Source organism: Phocoena sinus, chromosome 2, assembly GCF_008692025.1.
Source record: "Phocoena sinus isolate mPhoSin1 chromosome 2, mPhoSin1.pri, whole genome shotgun sequence".
NCBI lineage: Eukaryota > Metazoa > Chordata > Mammalia > Artiodactyla > Phocoenidae > Phocoena > Phocoena sinus.
Genome location: NC_045764.1, coordinates 91,715,485 through 91,726,681, shown reverse-complemented (window position 1 = coordinate 91,726,681; position 11,197 = coordinate 91,715,485). Strand labels below are relative to the sequence as shown.

General features: G+C 39.6%; 1 pseudogene; it reads left to right on the top strand.

Annotated features, from left to right (window-relative positions):
- The first annotated feature begins 2,343 nt into the window (after nt 1-2,343).
- On the top strand, nt 2,344-4,387 carry LOC116748579 (annotated as a pseudogene).
- Nucleotides 4,388-11,197: the final 6,810 nt, after the last annotated feature.

Here is an 11,197-nt window from a genome sequence, read left to right as displayed (position 1 = left end):
GCCTATGAATAAGCAAAGACTCCCTCACGCTTGATAATCAAACCATTTTTCCGTATTGCCACCCTCGTTGTCTTTGTCCAGACCAGCTGCTGGGCAAACTGCTAACGAGTCCGATTGTCATGTGACTGCTGCTCAGTGATTCGGCTTTGTGCTTGTTGCTGTTGACAGTTGAACCTGCCATTTTGATAGGGCTTTTTCAGGCTACATGGGAGAGAGGTGATCAGGTTGTCTCACACGATGGGTCATGAATGTGAGGCTACGTGAGGAAATAAGGAAACTGTCCACAGTCACACAGCCAGGCTACATGACAGTGGAACGTTATTCATTACTGCTCAGAATTCAGCAGTAACTGTAGGAGGCCAACAGCAGCTCTCTGTCTCGCATTCAGAGCTCCGCAAGAGTTGATCGTGTCTGTTAATCTTTATCCAATTTGGCATATACCCTTATTAGCATTCTCATTTGGGGTCATCTAATGGTTGACAGTCCCTCTTTTGCCCATACTTGCTTTGCTTGGGGCCCAGTCAGATGGGGCCTAGAAAACAGGGTTAAATGACATAAAACGTGGCAGATTATGATCAAGGAATCACTTGTGGTTGTCTTCTTAGAAGTGGCTGTGGGAATGGCAAGTCTTTAGGTTCTATTCCAATAAATCCATCTTTCATCTTTTCTCATAAGATCCTGTATAAAGAATCTGTCTTTTTGCAAGGAAGAGGGAAGCATTAGAGCTAGAAACCCATCTATCTGTCCTGGGAATTCCTTGCTTATGTCCAGAGAGTATGAAAGCCGCATATGGGACCTACCAGATGGCACATGCCACTTGGACAGTTGTTCATGGGAGCATTCCTTAGCAAAAAAGCATTGTTAGAAATGGCAAAATCTTGTATAAACAAAGATATGTGTTTTGGTGATCTCAAAGCTCAGTTTTTCTGATTCCTTCAGTAATCAGAGGCTTAAACTAAGAATATGAATTTATGTTTCTCTGTGTGGTATGTGTATCTGTTACCTCTGTATGAGTATTTGCTGCTATATGCAATTTTCTTTTTTTTTAAATTTATTTTTGGCTGCGTTGGGTCTTTGTTGCTGTGTACGGGATTTCTCTAGTTGCTGTGAGCGGGGACTACTCTTCATTGCGGTGCACGAACTTCTCATTGTGATGGCTTCTCTTGTTGCGGAACATGGGCTCTAGGCGTGTGGGCTTCAGTAGCTGTAGCTCACGGGCTCTAGAGCGCAGGCTCAGTAATTGTGGCACACGGGCTTAGTTGCTGCGTGGCATGTGGGATCTTCCCAGACCAGAGGTTGAACCCATGTCCCCTGCATTGGCAGGCAGATTCTTAACCACTGTGCCACCAGGGAAGTCCCTCTTTTTCTTTACATTTTTTCTTTTCAGAAAAAGAAGCCCTAGACAAATAGACAGGGATTTCTATTTTTATCTTTTGATAAAGGTGATAAGAGTTGCATTCAGTAGGGCATATTTTAGGGTCTGACACCAGAGGGACCCTAGACTTTCCTCTTTGACACCCCATCTCCTTCCTAGATGAAAGGTGGTGGAGTATAGTGATTAAAAATATGGTTTATGGGCTTCCCTGGTGGCACAGTGGTTGAGAGTCTGCCTGCCGATGCAGGGGATACGGGTTTGTGCCCCGGTCCGGGAGGATCCTGTGCTCCGCGGCGGGAGAGGTCACAACAGTGAGAGGCCCGCGTACCGCAAAAAAAAAAAAAAAAAAAAAAAAAAAAAAGGTTTATTTTCCAGTTTCACAGATTACTGGCTGTGATCCTGGACTAGTCCTTTTATCTCTCTGTGCTTCACTTATCCCATCTATAAAACAGCGATAATGATACCTACCTCAGAGTTGTTGTGAGGACTAAATGAGTAAGTAAATATAAAACACTTAGAACAGTGCTTCGCAGATAATAAATGCTACATAAATGTTACTATTATCTTCTCTGATACCTGGTCACCATCTTATCCAGCACACAATAATTTCTCCAATCCCTTTTCTATTCACAACAAAGTATCCTTCTGTCCTTCCTGGTAGCATGTGCATTTTAATAGGGGCACTGTGAAGTTACAGCAAACTCAGATGAATTACTCTAATGGAGAGAATTTCTAGTATTCTACAGGGTGGTGGGGAAAATCATTTGGGGGCACATCGTGGCAAGAGGTTGAAGAATCAGGGGAAATCACATGCTTAGAGAATATCTAGAAAGAAGAGACTTGAATATGTCTCAGCTTCCTTCCATTTCTAGCCCCAAGTTTTCTTAAGTCAAGAAGCTATAGGGTCTGCACAGCCTCCTGTGGAAACCTGAGCTGGCTCTGTAGCTTTCTCCCTGTGTCTCATAACCATGTCCAGCAACAGGAATGCTAACTCACCAGCTGCCTGCCTTAACAGATTCAAGGGCATGATAGTACAGAAAAGAGGCTGCACTGAATACTGGTTAATGTGGAGCTGAGGAAAGCTAATAAGCTAAGAAGGATGACCAGGTGCTGAAAAGGAGAAATGTAAGGTTGCTTCCTGAGGCTGCTGCTTCTCCACTGCAAGAAAACCAAAACAACCAGGGCACTGTAAATTGGTCTGTTGATGATACTGTCAAAGGCATCAATAGCAGCAGTTTGGAAAGCCAGCTCCAAGCGACTCAAGCTGCCGGGAAACTGCCTTCTAGGAAAAACAGCCCCCCGTAGACAACATAATCTGGGCTGGTTTGATTCCAGAATTTGTGTCCTTCTTGGGCAGAACTGACTTTAGTCCCATTCAGTTTGAATCTGCTTGGGTGCTCATTAACATTGCCTCTAGGACGTCAGAACAGACTGGGGCTGGGACTTCCCTGGTGGTCCAGTGGGTAAGACTCCACACTCCCAATGCAGGGGGCCCAGGTTCGATCCCTGGTTGGGGAACTAGATCCTGCATGCATGTCGCAACTAAAGATCCTGCATGCTGCATCTAAGACCCGGCGCAGCATGCATGCATAAATCAATCAATCAGAACAGACTGGGATATAGAAGATGTGGCACATATATACAATGGAATATTAGCCATAAAAAGAAACGAAATTGAGTTATTTGTACTGAGGTGGATGGACCTAGAGTCTGTCATACAGAGTGAAGTAAGTCTTTAAAGAGGAAAAACAAATACCATATGCTAACACAGATATATGGAATCTAAAAAAAAAAAAAAAGGTTCTGAAGAACCTAGGGGCAGGACAGGAATAAAGATGCAGACGTAGAGAATGGACTTGAGTACACAGGGAGGGGGAAGGGTAAGCTGGGACTAAGTGAGAGAGTGACATTGACATATATACACTACCAAATGTAAAATAGATAGCTAGTGGGAAGCAGCTGCATAGCATAGGGAGATCAGCTCGGTGCTTTGTGACCACCTGGGAGGGTGGGAGGGAGACGCAAGAGGGAGGAGATGTGGGGATATATGTATACGTATAGCTGATTCACTTTGTTATACAGTAGAAACTAATACAACATTGTAAAGCAATTATACTCCAATAAAGATGTTAGAAAAACAGACTGGGGCTATACTGTCCCAGCATTCATTTCTCTGCTGGCATCTCCCCATGCTTACATCAGTGAACAAGGTGTATGGGCTCTTGGAAACATTGCAGGTGATGGTTCAGTTTTTTTTGACTAGGCTATCAAGTGTAGTGCAGTTGATCCACTGTTGGCTTTTTCTTGCAGTTCCTAATGTGTCATCTTTAGCATGTGGTTACTTGTAGCACCTTACCTGGACACTTTCAAACCTTTGTTGCAACAAGAATCCTGCATCCCTGTTAGATGCTGTGGAGCAAATTCTTCCTAGTTTAGTTCGTCTCCTGTATCATGATGTCCAGAAGTATTAGCAGATATATGGACAATATCAAATACCATAGCTGGCCACCATCACCAGATACAGTGAGTTGTGAATCATGGATTCGTTCCATTCCTCATTGGTGTTCTAAGGCAGACTTTAAGATGCAAAAGGAAGCTTTATGGGCTGTGACCAGCTAGAAAAGTTGTGGAACAGTTGAACAGATTGTGTAACAGATTGTTCGTTGGGGCATAGTAGAATTGTTGATGAACCTCTGAACTGTGAAAGATACCAAAATTACCATGCTTATTCTGAATGCTATTTCAGGTGTCTTCCAGGCTGCTGAGAAACTAGGTGAAACTGAGAAACTTAGTATAATTGAAGAATGTAGGGGTCTGGACAAAACTGAAGCTCTATAAAACCATGAAAATGAGTCTGTGTACAAATTTTCATTAAGTTTGATTGAGAAATGCTTCCCTGTGGAGGAACAAGAATATCAAAATGTTGTGCCAGAAACTGCCTCTGAAGGCTGTACATCCCAAGTTCCGGATGGCATTCTGGGACCACTTTTAGATTGTACAACTAAAGCATAAGTTTATTATACCAGACGTGTACTATGTTTGGTATAAGTTTGTCTTACTGTTTCTCTAAGAGCTCTTTAAATGTGGTTTGCTATGGTAAAACTACTTTTTACAAGGAAACTATACTTGAACAGTTCCAAACTGTGCATATTGTATGAAGCTTCTCCTCTCAAAGGGTTTCTTAATTTCAGTGTGGAATTTCATATCTTGCAGTGTCCTATAAAAAGATTATTTCACCCTTTGCTTCAAAAAAAAAAAAACAGCAGCAGCAGCTGTGGGTCAGCAGGCAGTCAGGGCCTAGAGGGTTCAGGGGAGGCCTCAGGTTTTGTTGCAGTTCTGATAGAGGAATTTAGACTTTATACTTTGGAGTGTCTAGAGGTAAGGGTCATATTCTATAAAAATAAAAACACCAGTAATAAGGATATATGGTCAAGGATATTTATTTGAACCATTTTGAGTAGGGATAAAATAGTAGAAACAAGTGATTGCCCATTTATAGGGGAACGATTGACTCAATTTTGGTACATATACACTGAAATATATTGCAGATGTCTTAGAAGAATTCAAAACCCATAAATATGTGAGTGAGCGTGTGTGCATTTATGGTTATGACTGTGGGAAGAACAAGAAATGATGCCAGTTGTTAATGTCTTACCCACAGGTGGGGGTTAATGTATGAGGGAGGAAAAGAGGAAGGGAAAAGAGGGGTGGCAAATAGAAAGGAAATAAAAAGAAGCATTGCCCCCGCAGCATGCATGATAGTCCAGTTATTTTAATTATTTATTTATTTGACTGCATCGGGTCTTAGTTGCAGCACGCAGCATCTCTCGTTGCGGTGCGCAGGCTTCTCTCTAGTTGTGGTGCGTGGGCTCCAGAGAGCGCAGGCTCAGTAGTTGGCGGCACATGGGCTTAGTTGCCCTGTGGCATGTGGGATCTCAGCTCCCCAGCCAGGGATCAAACCCACCTCCCCTGCATTGGAAGGCGGATTCTTAACCACTGGACTGCCAAGGAAGTTCCCCAATTATTTTAAATTGTGTTTGTGTAACTGTGGATTTGTGTATGCATGAAAAAAGGAAGAGTTGTATCTATGGGAAATAACCTGTATGTTAGTGCTATGTTATGTGATAAAAAGCAAGTTGCAGGTTGACGTGCATTATATGTGTCTCTTTCAATGAAAATAAAGAAAAACGAAGAACTATATATCCTTATATATGTGGAGAAAGGTATGGAAGGACATACCTGTTGGTTATATCCTTTCCGTCAGTACCTGAAGGGGACTTGTTGGATACTTAAATGAGTAGGATTAGGGGTTGAGGTAGGGATGGAAGGTTAGTTTTTTCTTCATGCGTTTTATTTTTTCACTTGGTACAAGAAGTGGGTGTTCTTTGTAGTTTGAAAAACAGCAAAGAAAGAAAAAAAAGTAATCTTGTCTGTCTCTAATAAGGCTTCAAATTCTGGTCATTTAATAAAGCAATGTCGGTGAAATTTGGGGGTGAGATTATAATTCTCTTCATGTGCACACGAAAAGGTTAATGGAGCAAAAAGACTCCAAAAGTGATTAACAAATGGCAGAAGGATCAGATTTTATTGTTTTTGACCAAAGGCTTTAACAAAATTTTACTGAGACTGCTATTTAGAAATACTCAAAGGAAACTTGGTAAAGTTTCTCCCAGCGTGAAGCAAAACAACAGGAAGTAAGGAAACCTTGAAGAACAATTTTAAATTGTAGGGTAATAGCTTAGTGTTCAACAGATAAGATTTGCCTTTCCTGATAACTCTGGTGAACAGTTATTTTGCTAGTGGCAGAATATCACAGTGGTTAAAAGCAAGAGCTTTGTTTAGAGGTACTTGCTACCCATGGGATGTCAATTTTCTCATGTGAACATTAGAGAACTTTGATAATATTAACTACCCTCATAGATGTATTGTGAGGATTAAATGGATTAATAACATTTAAGGTGCTGAGAGCCTAACACAAAATAATTGCTCAGTAAATGTTACTAGCTATATGAATCTAAAACTCTGGTTTTTGAAAAAGCGCTTTTAAAAAAAATTGTAGACTTTTTAATGATGGCCATTCTGACCGGTGAGAGGTGGTACTTCATTGTAGTTTTGATTTGCATTTCTCTAATGATTAGTGATGTTTAGCATCTTTTCATGTGCCTATTGGCCATCTGTATTTCTTCTTTGGAGAAACGTCTCTTTAAGTTTTCTGCCCACTTTTGGATTGGGTTGTTTGTTTTTTTGTTGTTGAGTTGTATGAACTGTTTGTTGAATAAAGCACTTCTGTTGAAGTATTCATTGTGCAAAGTAATCCTAACAATCATCCTTAAACAATAGTAGTGCAAAGCACAGTATTTTGCTTTAATAGGCACTTTACAAATATTGGTTGAGTAAATAATTTCATATGGCTTTGTTAGAGTCTCTGTTTAGATTAATATCATTTCACATATTTATATTTTTCAAAAATTTAAAAGGAAAAGTACGTATATAGGGTGATAATTTGGGTGCATCTCAGTTAATGGATTCAAGAATAAAAGAGATTCCTATGTACTTAAATATAGACAGCTTTCAGTAGGGAAATATGAGGGTACTAATTTGTATTTTAGAAAATTATGAAGGAGAGGATTCTGGGAAGAAAGCAGGAATCTGTCTTCCCACCTAGATGACAATTGCACTGGCAGAATCCATCTTAAGTAACTGTTTTGGAACTCTGGAGTCTATTGAAGACTTGCCACTTCCAGAGGAAGACTTGGAGGACAAATTGAAGTTAATTTCAGCTCTTAACATAGTAGCAGCCACCCATTCCCTATTCCCAGCCAAGTGGCAGGCAGCTATGCACTGGTCCTGGAGCATCTTGCACGTAGCTTGCAGAAGTCAGGGTGGGCAAAAAGGACCCTGTTTTCCAAATATCAGGAATCTACTCTGATTGCTAATTGCTGCTTCTGATCACAGAGGTGCAGACAAAGAGGTAGGCAGCCATTGTTGTTGCACCTTTCTCCAAGTCCCTCCCCATCCTGCTGAAGTGACTTCCAGGGGATTTAAAGGGCCAGCACCCTTCTCCCCACCCCCACCCCACTTCATTTTTCTCTTTTTGGGAGCCAGATATTTATGACCAGGGCATTCAAAAACAACAAAACACACAGGGAAAATTAAAAAGTGACCAGATATGCCCAGGGAAAGGCTCAGAAAAGACCTGAGAATACTTTAGCTTTATACCTCTGTCTGATCCTCAGCACAGAGACAGCCTACAACAATCAAAAACACAAAAACAATAAATGAAAAGAATAACAAGAGACAGCATATGCTGGAGAAAGGAAAGAATCTGATTTCCAGAGTTACTACATTATTAGGTTCAAACGTCCAGTTTTCAACAAAAAAGTCACTATACAAAGAAACATGGAAGTGTAGCCCATGTAAAGGAAAAAATTAACAGAAACCACCCCTGAGAAGGACCTAAAGGCAGATATACTAGACAGAGACTTTTAACTGTCCTAAAAATGCTCAAAGAACTAAAGGAAGATATGAAGAAAGTCATTAAAACGACGTATGAATAAAAACCATATGATCACTTCAATACACGCAGAAAAAGCTTTTAACAAAATTGAACATCCATTTACGATAAAAACTCTCCACAAAGTGGGTATAGAGGGAGCATACCTCTACATAATAAAGACTATATATGACAAGCTCACAGCTAACCTGATACTCAGTGGTGAAAACCTGAAGCATTTCCTTTGAGATCAGCAACAAGACAAGGATGCCCACTCTTGCCACTTTTATTCAACACAGTATTGGAAGTACTAGCCACAGCAATCAGACAAGAAAAAGAAATAAAAGGAATCTAAATTGGAAAGGAAGAAGTAAAACCATCACTGGTTGCAGATGACATGGTACTGTACATAGAAAATCCTAAAGATGCCGCCAGAAAACTACTAGAGCTCACCAATGAATTTGGTAAAGTTGCAGGACACAAAATTAAAATACAGAAATCTGTTGCATTTCTATACACTAACAACAATCTATCAGAAAGAGAAATTAAGAAAAAAATCCCATTTACCATCACTTCAAAAAGAATGAAATAACTAGGAGAAAACCTAGTCATAGCACTTTCTCCATACACTGCACAAATCTTTTTTTTTGTATTCGGTTGCATTTTTACCTTGCTTGAAATAATAAAGCATAGCACGCCAAAAATGTTGCTTTTTTCTTCCATCTTCAATATTAAAATGGCTACACAAAAATTCACCAATTTTGATAAGTCTTTTTCAAAGGCACTGATATGACAGCTCTCACATACAATCTAACAAAATTGTTTCAAATGAAGTTAAATACAACCAGGTGCTACTAGAGCTATCTTTGTTGTTGTTGTTGTTGTTGTTTTTGCGGTACGTGGGCCCCTCACTGCTGCGGCCTCTCCCATTGCGGAGCCCAGGCTCCAGACGTGCAGGCTCAGCGGCCATGGCTTACGGGCCAAGCCGCTCCGCAGCATGTGGGATCCTCCCGGACCGGGGCATGAACCCACGTCCCCTGCATCGGCAGGCGGACTCTCAACCACTGCGCCACCAGGGAAGCCCTACTAGAGCTATCTTATGGAAAAAAACAAATGAACCTTTTGACCAACCCAATGAAAGACCTGTACTTGGAAATCTATAAGACGCTGCTGAAAGAAATTGAAGATGACACAAACAGGTGGAAAGATATATCATGTTCATGGTTTGGAAGAATTAATATTGTTAAAATGACCCTACTACCCAAGGCAGTCTATAGAGTCAACACAATCCCTATCAAAATACCAATGGCGTCTTTCATAGAACTAGAATAAATCATTATAAAATTTGTATGGAAACACAAAAGACCCCAAAGAGCCAAAGCAATTTTGAGAAAGAAGAACAGAGCTAGAGGTGTCATGCTCCTTGACTACTGACTATACTACAAAGCTACAGTAATGAAAAGAGTATGGTACTGGTACAAAAACAGACACATAGCTCAGTGGAATAGAATAGAGAGCCCAGAAATAAACCCATGTACTTATGATTAATTAATCTATGACAAAGGAGGCAATAATATACAATGCAGAAGAGACAGTCTCTTCAGTAAGTGATGATGGGAGAACTGGACAGCTACACGTAAAAGAATGAAATTAGAACATTTTCCCACATCATGTACAAAAATAAACTAAAAATGGATTAAAGACCTAAATTTAGGATTAGAAACCATAAAAATCCTAGAAGAAAACATAGGCAAAACACTCTTTGACATAAATCACAGCAGTATTTTTTGATCCATATTCTAAGGCAGTGGAAACAAAAGAAAAAATAAACAAATGGGAACTAATTAAATTTAAAAGCTTTTGCACAGCAAAGGAAACCATTGATAAGATGAAAAGACAACCTACTGAGTGGGATAAAATATTTACAAATGATATGACCGTTAAGGGGTTAACACCCAAAATATATAAATAGCTCATACAACTCAGTATAAAACAAACAAAAAACCAACCTGATTAAAAAATGGGCAAAAGACCTGAATAGACATTTTTCCAAAGAAGACATACAGATGGCCAACAGGCACATGAAAATATGCTTAACATCACTAATCATCAGAGAAATGAAACTCAAAACCACAATGAGATATCATCTCACACCTGTCAGAGTCACTATCATCAATGACCACATATAACAAATGTTGATAAAGATGTGGAGAAAAGGAAACCCTTGTACACTGTTGGTGGGAATGTAAATTGGTGCAGCCACTGTGGAAAACAGTATGGAGGTTCCTCAAAAAACTAAAAATAGAATTACCATATGATCCAGTATTCCACTCCTGGGTATATATCCAAAGAAAATGAAAACACTAATTTGAAAAGATGCATGCACTTCAGTGTTCATAAGCAGCGTTATTTATAATAGCCAAGATACGGAAGCAACCTGAGTGTCCATCAACAGATGAATGGATAAAGAAGATGTGATATATATATATATATATATATATGTGTATATATATAATATATATTTGTGTGTGTGTATGTCATGGAATACTACTCAGTCATAAAAAAGAATGAAATCTTGCCATTTGAAACAACATGGATGGACCTGGAGGATATTATGCTTAGTGAAATGAATAAGATAAAGACAAATACTGTACATATCACTTATATGTGGAACCTGAAAAATAAAACAAACAGATGAATATAACAAAACAGAAACAAACTGGCACATATAGAGAACAAACTAGTGGTTACCAGTGGGGAGAGGTGAGGGGCAAGATAGGAGTAGGGGATTAAGAGGTACAAACTACTATGTATAAAATAAATAAGCTACAAGGATATATTGTACAGCACAGGGAATATAGCCAATATTTTATAATAACCTTAAATGAAGTATAATCTATAAAAATTTTTAATCACTTTGTTGTACACCTGAAACTAATATGATATTGTAAATCATCTATACCTCAATTTTTTTTGGCTAAGCCATGTGATATGTGGGATCTTAGTACCCCGACCAGGGATTGAACCCGTACCCCTTGCAGTGGAAGCACAGAGTTGTAACCACTGGACCACCAGGGAAGTCCCATATACCTCAATTTTTTAAAAATGAAAGAAAAGAAAACCTCGTCCTTTGCATCACCCCAATATTTAGTCTTATCTTAAAACATATCTGACTTTCTAAATTTCACCTGGACAGCCATGCATTTTCACTACTCGCAGCTTTATATGTGTTATTCATACTGCCTTGATAATCAACCTAGTAATTAAAATCCTACTCATGGCTTGAGGCCCACTTCAGATGTTCCCTGTTTCATGAAGTCTTCCCTGCT